The sequence below is a fragment of the Cupressus sempervirens genome, chromosome 3 (genome assembly GCF_028749045.1).
Source record: "Cupressus sempervirens isolate cs-2001-9-10 chromosome 3, ASM2874904v1, whole genome shotgun sequence".
Lineage (NCBI taxonomy): Eukaryota > Viridiplantae > Streptophyta > Pinopsida > Cupressales > Cupressaceae > Cupressus > Cupressus sempervirens.
The window spans coordinates 504,258,578-504,274,992 of NC_143120.1; positions in this window are offsets into that span (position 1 = coordinate 504,258,578).

Below are 16,415 nucleotides of genomic sequence, written 5' to 3' on the forward strand. Positions count from 1 at the left end.
GAACAATATGACCTATACAAAGATATAAGGTACCTACTTTCACATGTTTTGCTACTACAAGGGAACCTTTTGTAACTTTCCAATTTTTATTATTAAAAGTAACTACACAACCCTCATCACCGAGTTTTCTTGCTAAAATTAAATTCTTATTCAATCTTTGAACATGTCTTACCTCATGTAGTAGCCAATGATTCCCATTTTGCAACTTAATCTTAACTTTTCCCTTTCCAACAATCTGATAGGGTTCATTCTCCCCCAAATAAATAAGCCCAAAATCCCCTTGGACATAACTAATGAAATAACCTCTATGAGGTGTAGCATGAAATGAAGCACCAGAATCTAAAACTTATGAATCATCAAAACTTTCTAAAGACAGAAGCAAAGCATCCTCTTCAGATTTGTTACATACCACATTTGCCTCCTTGTCTCCATCTGGTTTATCTCCTTCATTTTTCTTTTGATTCCAACAATCTTTATTTTTATGCTTTGATTTCCCACAGTACTAGTAGTCATTTGGTCCTCTTGATTGAGACCTCCTCCCCTTTGACTTTTCTCTTGATTTTCCACAATTTTTGGAATTATTGTCTCTCTTAGTCATTTTGCCTCGACTTTGTGCATTCAAAGCACTTCCTGATGTAGATCCACCTGAGGATTTTCTATGAGTTTTCTCACTCAAAATAAGACCAATCACATCATCATATTTTAGGTTACTAGATCCAGGAACATAATTACTCCCAACCTTTACCAAGTCATTTCAGCTTTCAGGCAAAGAATACAAAATCAAGAGAGCCCTAATTTCTTCATCAAAATTGATATCCACAGAAGATAACTGACTAGTAATAGTATTAAACTCATTTAAATGATATGCAATAGATCCACCTTCTACCATTTTCATATTAAATAATCGCTTCATGAGAAATACCTTGTTTGAAGCGGAGGGCTTTCATACAGTGTCGCTAGGGTTTTTATCAAATCTTTTGTTGTCTTCGCTATTGTAATATTAAATGTCACCGATGCTACCAAGCATAACCGAATGCTTCCAAGTGCCTTTTTGTCCAAAAGATCCTAGTCATCATTTGACATAGATCCTTGATTCTTGTTTTTGCCTTCCAACGGCTTCTATAAATCGTTCTAATAAAGATACTCTTCTATTTTCATCTTTCATAACTAAAAGAACTGCCCATTAAACCTATCAACTCTCAGCTTACCCTCGTTTTTCATCGCTCCCACTCAACCGTGAGACTTTCTTGCAGAGGATATTTGAAAGAACAACCTCTCTCTGATACCACATGTTAGGATTAAACCATGAATAGAAATATCAATTACATGCAAATATAACCAATAACAAAAAATAATAAATCACATAGAAAAGAGCACAAGACACCAAGATTTAACGTGGTTCACCCAAGTCTTGGGCTACGTCCACCAAACAACAAGTCCAATATTATTACAATCCAGTGATTGCATCCTGATTACAATATGTAATCCCTTATAGCTCAATATTGTCGCAAGAACCAATTTCACATCACCACAATGAAAACATCCCTAACCTTAAGCCCTTTTATACAAGTATTTTATGCCACTTTAGGGTTACAACATGTTGGCCATATGTCAACCATATGTCGGCCACAACGTCGGTCATGGCCCAATTTTTTTTTATGAAGTATGTACAGTACTTTCCTAATCAGTCACCACAAACTAATAGTATATTGATTCTCTGGATAGTTATGGTGTGTTACCTCTAGTCCAACCACCCCAAAGCTTTGATCCAATGTCACTTGACAACAAAAGGTTGTTGAACCAAATTCAACATAGAAAATTCATGGCAAAAGCTATCAATGAATGGATAGATGGTGTAATCCAAAAAGATAAAGAATTTCTTTAGTAATGTGGAAAAGACTTTAATAAAGTTGATGCTTTGCTAAATGAGGTACAAGTGCAAGTACCCGCCTAGAAAATAGAGGAAGGTAAATGGTCAGTCACAATTTTATAGATCTTAGACGTAGAATAATATGGTGTGGAAAAGTTGTTAGCCACGAAACCTTTCAAAATTGTAGATTCTAGCATACTATATGGGATAAAAAGAAACACGACTTGGAGATGCTCAATCTATGGGTCTGTTATGACCAATTCTCAAAGTATTGAAACTGAAATCAAGCACATGTATACTAGGTTTACTAAAGATATGCATATAATAAGCCCCAAAAACATGATTCAATTTGATGCAAGGAAATATGATATTGAACCTTTATTCAAGTCTTTTGAGGCTGATTTAAAGGGGACCAAAGAAATAGTTAATCTCATGCCTAGAGATTTTACAAAGGTAGCACAAATTGAGTCTATGTTGACCCTTTGTATGGATCACTTGCTAGAGCATACAAGAAAGCTCAATATAATGAAATGGGATCAAGATGTGTGGAAGGTGTTACTATTGAGCTTAATTACTACCAATTCAAGTGTACTTCACAAGTTCATAGGTGTCTATTGTAGGTGAAAGCTAGTGTGTGATGTAGGTGGCAACAAAGAGCAAGTTTGGAACAAAGGCCATGGTTCTTTGACTTAATGGGTTCCTTTATGTATTTTTTAAGGTACTTTTGAACTCAGGGAATACGTGTCCCATAGTGAACTTTTGTGTTTTAGTAACTACTTGTGTTAACTATCAAAGGGGTTGAGTTTCTAGGGAGACCCCATCTAACATAAACTATTTAAGGTAGATTTGAAAGATGAATTAGGGGTCAGAAGATAAAGGAAATAAAACATAATGGTTTTTTCTCGTTGTTTTGATTGAGTAAAAATAGGTTTTGCAAGGACTTGAAACATTTTAAAAAGAACCAAGCAAGTGCTATAACACAAGATAAATAGTAAAAGCCCAAGAGAAATTGTGCACCAACACCAAAAAATTGAACATGCCAAAATGAAAGGCCCTAAAAAAACATGCAGAATAAAAATTAGGCAAAAATACATCAGAGAGACAACAACATGACAACTATAAAGTCTTCAATAGGTTAGTTGTCTAATCATCTAAAATATTCATGTTCACAACAGAGGCCCCCAGCCCGTCGATCTCTTTATCATCAATAACCTTTTTTTTCTTCGAGTTTGGCCTTGTGCATTTGTTGAGACCTTGATCATCTTTCATCTCCTTTGTACCCTGATTTCTCCCCTACTCTAGCTTACCCAACAAATTCTTGATATTCTCCACAACAACTTTCAATAAGGAACAACCCCGATCAGTATGTTTTTTCAAAACATTCTGTGTGCCCTCAAGTCAGTCCTCCAAAATAGCCATCTTCTTTTGCATGTCCTTCACCACTTGATCAATAGTTCTATTTTTTAGCTTCAAGAGGTGGGACTCTCTTCATCAAATTCTTAACTTCTTTATCATTCCCAATCACCTCCGAGAGCCTATGTTGGCCTAAAGTCATCTCACCCCTATTTGTTTTGTTTAGATGCTCAAACTCCCTTCTTATATTTTATAATTGTTCATTCATAAAATTAATGTCCCTTCTCATCTTCGCAGGGTTGCCTAAGACACCCTCCATATGCCCTTGATCATCTTGAGAAATGCTCTGATTTAGATTATCCTCATGGAGATCCACATTATCTTTCCCTACATCGACATCCTTAGTATTTTTATCCTTAGCCTTCCCTTGAACCATAATCTTCTTACCTTTCAGATCATTCTCAATTTTATCAATTAGGGGTCCATCATCTGAGGGGATGTTCATGCATCTTTAATTTTTCTTCATATTATTTATAGTTTTAATTCTGCTACAAGTTTTACCCTTATTCTTCTTCCATTTTTCCTCTTTAGTCTCCTTAGCAATCCCAATCTTCATCTCATAATCCACCTCATTTATTGTCCTTCTCTTAGATGACGAGCTCCCAAGGGTATGATTCTTTCTTTTGTTTGTCATATACTCTACTTCTTCCTCATCTATTTTTTCTTCATATACCTCATCTGAATCACTCCTCTCAGTTTCACATTCCATAGCCTTTTTTCTTATTCGAGGTCTGTCCACTTTTTTAACTCAAGAAAATTCATAATCAACACCATCAAACTCTCATGACAAGCACAATCCCCATCTGATTCATTTTGAAGGATTAAAATGGTATTATCCAGAGGTTGCCAAAGGTAAAAGAGGAAGTTAATCCTAACCCTATGTTTAAAGTGATTAGCTAGCATGAAGTGGTGACCATAAATCTTAGTAAAATGGTCATCTAGGGTAATATACTCAATCATAACACACATGATAAACCTTCAAGGTCTAGAAATAGAATGAGGGATAAAGTAAGAATTGCAAATTTTAACCAACCTATTTCTCTCCTTGGTTGACTTCACAAACTCGTCAATAGCTCTATTAGATATATTCCTGTCTTTGTAGAAGTTAATCCCTTCTATGTCTAGGCTAGTGGCTTCAGCAATGATATCCTCAGTGACTTCCATTCTCTGATTTCCAACCAGAACATTGTCGTTCTTCCAAGTTTTAATAAATTTCTTGGTAATAGATGGGTTACTTTCCTTTAGTTTCTCCATAAATCCCGTAAACTTTCCCTACTGCAAAATGTCCCATATCTCTGGTTTTTGCTTCCTGTAATTCCCTGGCTCACACCTCTTTCTCCTACCTCCCATGTTATTGGTTCTATAGAAATTGCTATTCTTACTAGTGAACTTAAGCAAGTTATAATTCTCTACTCCAAAGTCACAGCAGGTTTTTTTCTTTTGAAAAAATACCCACAATCCATGTGGTCATAAATGGGTAGTCGCATCACACAATCTTATAATACACCCCCTCTCCAACACATCTTATAATTTCTCCTAATTACCACTGCCATCATTATTAGAACATTTTTTAAACTTCCAATTATGTTGTACTCTATCATAGATAGCCCGTCAATTGGGAGGTGACTTTTACAAGCCAAGTTTGTTGCCCTATTAGCCACTTTGTTAGTTTCTTTGAAAATATGAGTAACAACACATTCCACAAAGGAATTGATTAAATTTATGGCTTTGCATATAATTTTATGAATAGTCCATGAGGGGGTAGTAACCTTGTTAAGACAATTAATAATATTTAGAGAATCCCCTTCTAGCCAAATTTTCTCCATATTCATACTCTTAGCATATAAAAGTCCATAAAGAGTTGCACTAGCTTTTGTTATGTGATTGGTCTGCTTTCCAATAGGGGCTGCCATTTCTCCAATACTATACCCATTTTCATTTTCGATAATAATACCACACCCCATAATCCCTAGGTTTCCCTTTGAGGCCCCATCAAAATTAACCTTATACCATCCCTTGGGTGAGAAATCCCATCAAGCCAAGCTTCTAAGACTTTTCTGACTTTGAGGGTAACTAGCCCCTTCCACTTTCCAATTCTTAATGACTTTGGATTCCCACTCATCATGAGGCTCTTGGACTTTCCCACTTAGCCTGACATTCTCCATCACCATACTCTTGATCTTATGAAATATCTGATTAGCATTTGATTCCTTAACCCTAAAAATCCTATCATTCCTTTCCTTACAAACACCCCAACATAAATAAGGTAGAATGTAATTCCATAACTTATTAATCAAGTCATTACAAGAGGACGACTTCCAAGATAAGAACAAATCTTGGATTCTATAAGGGAGAATCCACTCCATATCCAAAAGTCTAACAATTCTTTCCCATAAGATTCTAGTTTAGGAATAGTGAATGGTCAAGTGATTAACCGACTCTTCCTCTTCCTTGCAAAGATAACATCTACTAACAAGACAAAGACCTTTTTTCTTTAAATTATTAGTAGTTATAATATTTTCCTGCAATAAGATCCAAAAAAAGATGTTAACGTTAGGTGTCAGACCTTTGAACCAGGCTTTAGCACAACAAGGTTCATGATAGTCGTCAAAGGTATTACCATATAGAGAAGAGACAAAAAATAGCCCATTAGGATTAAACTTCAATCAAATTAATATCTAGTATGTGGCAAATCATTTGTGGTTGAACTAAGAATCATTGCAAGATGACTGAATTATGAGATTAATTTGAATCTATGTGGTTAAGATTTAGTTGAAGAAAGTTTCTTTGAAATCTTTGATTGACTCTAATCTTTGTTAATCAATAATTATCTAATTCAAATAAAACTGTTATCTTTTGACAAACCTATGAATGTTCAAACACAAGAAGAACTTTTTTATTTTCTTGATTAGTTATGATTTCTTATAATTGTTCATCAATGATTTCTTATCTAAGAATGAATTGAGTTGCCTTTGATTATTTTCTAGTTAAAAACAAGATTGTGTGTTTAGTTTAAGGATTCATTGCATAACCAACAGCGGAGTTGTACCTCATAAGAATTTAGAGGGGAGGTAGTTATTGAACCTACCCAACTATTGTGAACTTTTTATTTTTAATATACAGAGGAAGATAGATTCAATAAAGAATCATTGGTGTAAAGACAAATCTATTCACCAATAAATTTTTGGCAACTCTACTGGGGAGTTGAATGAGTGATGACTTGGTTTGCATAGAAATTTTGATGATGATCAATCATGATTTTACTATATTATGATGTGTTTCCTTTACTACAACCTAATTTAGGATTTCATGATGCACTAGAAGATATTGTTTCTGATTTAAATGTAGTGGCTTGGAACTTGAGAATGAGTAAGATACAATATCAGCAAGAGTTGAGACTCCTTTAAAGAGAGGAAGAAATAGCCAAAAGATTGAGAGGTGTCCCTATTGTTCAAGGAAATGAAGTAGTAGAAAGGGGTTGCATAGGGCCCTAGAAGAAATTAAGTTATATTCTTAGTGGTTTGATAAACTGGCTGGACCAAAATATACTAAAGCCAAGAGGTAGAAAGTTGTTATAGATCAAGACTTTGAACCAGCGAGAAATTTGGTTTTTTCTATTGATCACACTCAAAGGAGGAGGAAAGTAAAATATGTTAGCATAACCTCCTCATCACATCTTGTATCTCAACCCTTACTAATAGTGCAAGCACTCACCACCCCAAGCACTACAACACCTCTTAATATAAATATTCAACCCCTGAACTTTGTGTTACCAAATATGGTTATAAATCCTAGGGGACAAACAAGAAGCCCTTTGAACCTAGGGCCAAACCTTGGAGATCTACCTAAAGGGGCTTGATATGTGTTGTTGATTTTTAGAGGTGATGGTAAAGTCTCTTTCAAAGATCATATTATCACTTTTCTCTCTAGCATCTTTACGATGGATCATGTAGTATGATCCAAAACGTTGATGTAAAAAAACTATACACAATCAAATCCAAAAATCTAACAACATTATTATGGATTGTGGAAATCTAATAGATCTCATTGATTAGAAGTTGTTAAACATATGGGAAAGAACAAGATAAAACAGCATCCTAAACCTAAAAGAAAATATATTGTCTTCTCTTCTGATGACCCTAAAGCTGAAATTTTTTATCATGAATGTTAGATCATAAATTATATTGTTTTTCTAGAAGAGGAAGTTGAACCATTAATGAGTTCAAGTGAAGAGAGTTTAGTGCTATGGATAGTGGAAATCAACAGGATTTCTTCAAGTATTGGATCATATGTCAGTGTAGTATTAGTATCTCCATTGGGTGATTTCTTCCCTTTTCTCTTTTAAGCTTAATTTTAAAAATACTAATAATAGTATAGAGTAAAAATATTTATTGGTTGATCTACACGAAGTAAAACACATAGGAATCAAATGATTGGTAGCAAGAGGAGACACTGAACTTATAGTGAACCAAGTTAGGAACTTGAAGAATGAAAGGTTAAAGAATTATAGACATCGGGTATTGGATGAGCTAGAATCCTTTGAGGCATTTTTTATTAATGCTATTCCTAGAAGTATTAATACTCAAGCTAAGTCTCTCATAGTTTTAAGATCACTCCTTTTACCTCATCTTGATTTCAAAATAGATAGCTATAGAATTCAAATTATATATCGACTAAGCATTCCAAACAATGTATATCACTAACAAGTTTTCAATAATGATGATCAAATTGAAGAGTTTCTACCATGTGCCAATTTTTTTTTTCTGACTTGTATTTTTAGGGTTCCAATAATAATCACAATAAATCATCTACTGAAGATGATGTAATTCAATTAAATGGAAACAAAATACCAAAGGGTGTGGTTTCTTTAGAACATTTATTTTCTAATAGAGATGATAGTCCAACTAATATAAGACTAGTACATTCTGAAACTACTAAAGACTATGACAAAGTAAACGTTGGTACTGATCTTGAACCAAAGTGGATATTAGTGGGTAAATCCTATTCTTCCTTTGATAGGAGAAAGCTAAGGGATTTGTTGCTTGAGTACATAGATGTATTTGCCTAGGGGTATGAAGATATCAAGAATTTCAAAGATGGGAATTTTGAGCAGCATATTCTCCTGAAACTAGATGCAATACCTTTTCAATAGAAATTGTAGAATTATAATCCCAAAGTATGTGGATAAAATTTTAAAGGCAAGGATAATTTATTTGATTCATCATTCTACTTGGATAGCTAATATTGTTCCAGGGAAAAAGAAAATCGAGAGATTAGAATTTGTGTGGATTTTGTAATCTTACCCAAGCTAGTCTCGAAATAATTATACTTTGCTCACAATGGAACACATTCTTCAAACTATAGTTGGTTCTAAAATGATGTCTATGTTAGAAAATTTTTCCATCTATAATCAAATAAGCATGGCTGAAGAAGATTGGCATAAAATAGTCATCATAAATCCTTTGGGAACCTATGCTTACAATAAGATGCCTTTTGATTTGACCAATGTTGGAGCAACATTCCAGAGGGCTACGAATTCCTTTTTCTAGGATTTGAGGAATAAGATCATAGTGGTGTACCATGATGATCTTACCATGTTCTCAAGACAAAGGAAACATCATCTTCTAGATTTATGGATAGTGATGCAAAGGTGTAGAGAATACAACATATCTCTCAATCATAAGAAATCAATCTTCTTTATTGAAGAAAGTAAACTCTTGGGACATATTTTTTCAAAAGAAGGCATAAGAATAGATCTAGAGAGAGTAAGAGCTATCTAGAAATTGAAAATGCTTGCAAATAGAAGTGGAGTAAAATATTTCTTTTGCTAGGTAAAATTTATAAGGGCTGTTATTCCAAGATTTTCAAAGATTACCAAACATATAATTGATATGATGAGTGAAAAGAATCATTTTAAATGGAATGAAGAAGGCGAAAAGGCATTTGATGTGATCAAAGTTTCTATAAACAAACCACCCATGCTAGTTATCTGAAACTATAAGAAATATTTTATCATATATTGCTATGTAGCAAAACATACTCTCAGGCATCTTGACTCAAAAAAATGATCAGAAGAAGCACTCATAGCTTTCATGAGTACCCCATTAAAAAAACATGAACTTAAGTACTCAGTTATAGAAAAGCATGTGTATTCTATGGTAAAGTCTATCAAACACTTTAGATACTATATCCTACATTCCTATTCAATAGTACACATACCTGATGCAACAATCAAGAGAATTCTCACTCAACAAGAAATTGGGGTGAATAAGGGAGTATCTTGGGTGGCAAAAATTTAGGAATATGATCTCATCTTGAATCCAACTAAATTAGTAAGGGATTGAGTACTTTGTAAGTTATTGGAAGAAAATGAAAATTTACTTGAAAGCGATGCCTAAATTGAACTTGTACCCCTTCTAGTGATCCTTACTGATCCTTGGTTCTCTAATATTGCACACTATTTAACTTATAGGGAATACCCTGCATATTTGACACCTTGCAAAAAAAGGAACTTGAGGCATAAATCAAGAAAATATGTTATTACTCAAGGCATTATGTATAAAAAAGGCATGGACGGAACCTTTTTGAGATGTTTTGAAATAGTTTGAAGTAGAAATAACTTCTAAAGACTTTTCATGATGAGTCATGTGTAGGACATTTCTCATCTATTGTAAGAATGTTTAAAATCTTAAGATGTTTTTATTGGCCTAGAATGTTTCAAGATAGTTACACATGTGTGAAGAACTATGAGAAATACAAACTTTTCAAGAGAAAACCTTAGTTGGTTGCACTACCCCTTAAACCAATTGTGATTGATGAACCTTTTAAACTATGGAGTTTAGATTTTATAGGCCTGATAAATCCAATATCCAGTGCACATCATTCATACATATTAATAGAGACTGACTATTTTGCTAAATGGGTTGAGGTGATTCCCACCAAAAGAAGTAGTTCACAAGTGATTTGTGATTTTCTAAAGGAGTATATATTTGTTTGCTTCGAAGTACCTCAGAAAATAGTTGTTGATAATGCCACATACTTCTCATCTTAAGAACTAGCCACGTTCTATTGTAATTATGGCATATTTTTAGCCCACTCTTTTGATTATTTTCCTCAAGGGAATGGATAGGTAGAATCAAGCAACAAAAACTTAGTGCCCATTATGAATAAGTTGGTGAGTGATAATGCTAAGAACTAGCATAAGAAATTATATGAAGCACTTTGGGAAGACTAAACCACTCCAAAAAGGGTGATCGACATGGTTGCATTTAAATTGCATAAACAAAATTGAAATCAATTGTGGAAGATGAGCAATTTCAAAGCTCTTTGGAAAACATAATTTTCTACCTAACCAAGTTGGAAGAGGAAAGGGAAAAAATAGTTGATCGTATCATAGAACACCAATTGAAGGTTAAAAGGAAATTTGATAGGAGATCCAAACCAAGGAGGTTCATAAAAGGTGATGAAGACATATTATGGGATATATGTAGAGAACCTAAAGGATCTCATGGTAAATTTGAGTTGCTCTGGAAAGGGCCCTTTGTGATATAAGAAAAAATTATTTCAAACACTTTCAAGTTGGCATACCTAGATGGAGAAATCTTATGGCTTACTTATATTGGGCAAAGATCTAAAGCTTTATAAGTTTTGATTTTAAGTTATGTTCTTTTGTACATATTTTCCCTTCCTATTTTCTTATTTTTTGTTGTTTAGTTTTACTTTTGTTTGTTGTATGGTCTTCCTTATTGTTAACTAGAGTCCTAAGTTCTCTGTGTTTCATTGAAACCAAGTCCTAAATCAAAGCCAATGTTAGTTCATGTATTTTTTAGAGAGTTTCCTTTATTTTGGTTTTCATTTTCTTTGGAACCATTGGCTTTAATTTTCCTTCAGCCCAAAATTGCCTGAATACATATCCTACAAAGTCGTCCTAAAGATAACACTTATTTTTTACTTTCAGTTAGTTAAAGACTTTTCATTTAATCAAGTTATGAACCTTCAAACTTCTTGAACTATTGAACCTCTTTGAAATTTCAAACCCCTTTGAACCTTCTGAACCACTTTGAACCTAGTTCAAATTGGTTCAAAATAGTTCATCACTTTAGAGAGTTCTTTTGAAAGATGAATAGGTGGGATGTAGTACAAGAAAGTGTCTAGGATGAAGGAGATTGAACATCAAGAATATGAAGGTGGACCCCATGCGCATCTTGATGATGCAAGAAATGGAAAAGATTGTACATGGATTAACAATAAAAATGGCAATAATGATGGAGTTTGGTTTGTTTGAATCAATAAATGGAAATCTCCCACAAAGAAAGGATCAAGAAATAGAGGAAGTTAAACACATGTCAAAGTATTTACGATGAGATAAAAAGAAAAAAGAGCAAAAGGATGCTTATTTATGGAAATTACTACAAAGAGTCTTATCATACTGAATTTTTAGACAAGTAAATCTTGTCAAAATCCAATTCTTTGTATTAATTAAGTATTCACATTCTTTAAATAGATTCATCCTCAATGGTAAATCCATTTTTATTTTGAATACTAGTTGTGTAGATATGCATGATAAAGGGTTTAGGAGGTTCAATCAAGTTACTTACTATAGGTTCAAGGTAATTTTTTTTCATTTCTTCACTTCAAGTTTCCAGTTCTCAACAAACTTCTTTTTTGGGTTAATTGAGCATTGTGATATTCTTCAAGAATTGGAAAAAAAGAAATCATTTCTACATTTTTTTGATAACAATGTTACTATGGATTGAAAGAGTCCCTTGTTAACTAATTCAAATTTAAGGGAGGTCAATATAGATGATGTTTATGATAAAATTCAGTCAAATATGGAAGTTGAATTCATGGGGGAAATCATGTAAAGTGGGATATTATAAGTTGTGACTTTCCTCAAGCCATTGTTAGCCTTGAACTAGTTTAGGAATGGGCTAACACTATGACATTAGGTCTCAATGCATTAGGATAAATGAAAGATCATTTTGCTTTTAGTAGACTGAGACACCATCACCTCTATGTTTAAGATACCACATGAAACATTCACTTATTTTATCCCTTCCCAGTCCTATGCCAAGTTCAATGAGAATTCTGAAAAGAATCATTCTATCATAGCCTGTCATTGGACTAAAAAATTCTACAAGGGAGGTTCACGACTTCCAAAAGGTTTGAATAAATATTATATGAAGCTTCACATTCATGGTTTGGTGGTCATGTTACACATAATCAAAGGTTCACCGAAAGTATACCTTTTCAAAGACTAGATGTATCATTTTATTAATATTATTCTAGATGGAAAATGATATCTAGAATGGGATGAAATTATAGCAAGTTCTATGAGGGATCAATTGAAGCTAACAAAAACCATAAATAAAGACTTCTTTATGTCTTTGTACCTCATCTATTGCTTAGCTTGTACTGAAAATCTCACTCCCTTGCCACATGAACCTTGGAATGATGAAGTTTTCAAATATAATTATTGTCCTTCCCTATAGAAGGGCCAAGTGTTGACTGATTATAAAAAGGTTCATGATATTTTCCCTGGTAAATAATGTTTTGAACTAGAAGGCAATGGGGAAGAAAGGGTCTCTCTAGAAGCCTTGTAATTCATACAAGTATATGGTAGTCTATTCATCTAGTTTTCCTAGTTTACATACCTAAGGGTGGGAAGATTTGATGAAGGACCTTTAAGATCTCCTAGATTTTCTCTAGATTGTTTTATTCTAGCCGAGGTTTGTCATCAACTGGAAGTGGTAACAATAAAGTTTCTACTTGAAGATAAAAGGGACAACTTATTTCCAATGAGTATTGGCAATCTTTCATTTAAAAATCTATAGGATGTTATGAATATTGGAACTGATTTGTGTGCTTTTGATTTCAAAATCTATCAAGCTAAACAAGGGTTCGATAATAAAGAATTTGTTGGAAGAGTCCTATAAGTGGGAAATTATTTCTCACCTAAACCCCACCTAGAGGATTATTGGGAGGATGCTTGAATGAAAGAGAATTTCAAAGGAGGAGTCATTTCGAGATGGTGTTGTCACAGGTTTTGGCCTTTAAGTTGAAACATAAACTCAATAGAGTTCAAGAGGATGGTTCATGAATCATTAAACCTGAATACCTCAAATAACAAGACCATAACCTACCTCCTATCAATTGGTTTGAACCCAAAATGGATGACTTAATGAAAATAATCAATGGTGTTATTGAATGCACCAAATCATGGATTCAACATAAGAGAAAAGAAGGAACATCTCAGTCTCAAATTGAAGAAACAATCCAAGAATATCCTTCTTCCTCCAATGTTAATACAATATTTTCCATTGATTCTATAGATAACAAAAAGGGTTTGAAGTTAGTGATTGTTGAACTGGTTCAAAATCAACTTGTGGTACAAAGGACCAGGTCCAAGTCAAGGCTCAAGAAGCAAGGAAGCATGTCAAAATAGGAACAAAGAAAAAATAGATCTTGATGTAGATCAAGAACAAGTTGAAGGTTTAATGGATAATGAACAACAAGTTCAAGCTACTTTAGATAGTGTTTCACAAGTTCTGGATTCATTGAGCACACCCATCAAAGACATGCAAGAATCAAACCTTCCTCAACGATACCAAATTGGTTGACTAGCTTTGTAACAAAGAAAATAATCTTGGTTTCAATGTATGTACCTGCATGTAATATGGTGAAGAAATATATTGCTAAAGCACTAAAGCCCAAAAGAATGAAAATCTATGCTCACTTAATAACAAATGCCAAAATAGGAGAAGTAACAACATACGTTGGCTTGTAAAACCCAAATATATTCCCATAGATTTGAATGTTAAAAGTTTTGAGATCACAAGGGTAGGCCTAGGAGTATTAAATAGTGAAACCAAAGAGGAATAGTTGAGTAAATATATTTAGCATATGTTAATTCAATCCCAAATTGATGCAAGGAAAAAGAAAGAACCTAAGTAATCAATACGCTGGTGGAGTATATTGATTCCTTGGATGCTTCAAATGTTTTACCTCTAGTCCAAGCACCCCAAAGCTTTGATCCAATGTCACCTAACAACAAAAGGCTATTGAACCAAATTCAACATGGAAAAGTCATGGCGATAACTGTAGATGAATGGACGAATGGTTTAATCCAAAAAGGTAAGGAGTTTCTCCAACAATGTGTAACAATCTTTAATGAAGCTAATGCTTTGCTAAATGAGGTATGAGTGCAAACACCTACTTGGGAAATGTAGAAAAGTAAATAGTCAGTCGTGGTTGTACATATCTTAGATGCAAAACACTATGGAATGGAAAAGGTCTTAGCCAAAAACCCTTTCAAAACAATATATTCTAGCACACTATATGTGATAAAAATAAACATGACTTATATATGTTCAATCTATAGGTATGTTATTACCAATGCTCAAAGTATTGAAACCAAAATCAAGTGCATGTATATTATGTTTACTAAAGATATGCAAATAATAAGCCCCAACAACATGATCCAATTTGATACAGGGAAATCTGATATTGAACCTATCTTCAAGTCTTTTAAGGTTGATTTAAAGGGGACCAAAAAAATAGTTAATCTCACACCAATAGAGTTTCCAAAGGTAGCATAAATTGAGTCTATGTTGACCCTTTGTATGGATCACTTTCTAGAGTATACAAGACCCCTCAATATAATGAATTGGGGTCAAGACATGTGGAAGGCATGATTGTTGATCATAAGAATTTCCAATTCAAGTGCACTTCATGAGTTCGTAGGTATCTACTATGGGTTGAAGCTGACATGTAATGAAGGTGGAAATGAAGAGAAAGTTGGGAATGAAGACCATGGTTCTCCTACTTAATTGGTTCCTTTATATTTTATTTTAAGTTATTTTTAACTCAGGGAGCACGCATCCCATGTTCAACTTTTATGTTTTAGTAACTACTTTTTTCAAGTGTCGAGGGGGTTAGGTTTTAGGGAGACCCCCTTTGACATAAACGATTCAAGGTAGATCTGAAAAAATGATTAGGAGTTAGAAGATAAATGAAAGAAAAAAGAGTGGTTTTTTTCTCTTTGTTAGTATATGGCCGAATGTTATCATTTTTATAGTGATAATAGAACCAAATTAATATCTAGTATGTGGCAGATCATTTGTGATTGAACTGAGAATCATTGCAACATGAATGAATTATGAGATTAATCTGGATCTGTGTGTTGAAGATTTAGTTGAAGAAAGTTTCTTTGAAATCTTTGATTGATTCTGGTCTTTGTAAATCAACAATTATCTTATTTGAATATTATTGTTATCTTTTGAAAAACCTATGAATGTTCAAATACAAGAACTTTGTATTTTCTTGATCAGTTGTCATTTCTTACAATCATTTATCAATGAGCACTTATCTAAGAATGATTTATGTCACCTTTGATTATTTTCTAGCTAAAATCAAGATCATGTTTTTAGTTTAAGGATCCATTGCATATCCAATGGAGGAGTTGTACCTTATAATAATTTAGAGTGGAGGTAGTTATTGAACTTGTCCAACTATTGTGAACTTTGTTATCTTTAATATAAGGAGGGAGATAGAGTCAATAAAGAATCATTAGGAGGAAGATAGATTTGTTCACCAACAGAAGCACACCAAATAAAGGATCAATACCAATCAAACAAAGAATAGCCAATTGACTTCTCCACAGGTCCAGCCAAACCACTTCAATTCTCACCAATCATCTCATCATCCATTGGAAAAGGGTTAAACATAATGGAAAGAGTGTACCTCTCACAAAGTCCTTTAATATTAAGCTTAATGTGTTATAGGGAAGACTCGTCCAGCCGCAATGTCCACACCAAGAAACAAAGAACAAGACACTCCACCTCATCATGAGATGAGTACTACAAATTAGAATCTATCCAAGATCTATGCACCAAATACTTCTAAATAAAATTTGAATCATAGGGAAGAAGCATCCCAATTATTGAAAGAAAACTACCATGCCAAACAAGAGCATTCTTAACTCCAACCATAATCTCACTAACCTACTATCAAAACTCAAAGGATGAAGATTCCTTACCAAAATTGCTCTCTTCTAAGGCATGATACATATAACTCAAGGTATAAAGATGTTCAAACATACTAGGTTGTACAATCACAAAAAAGAGCACTTGTA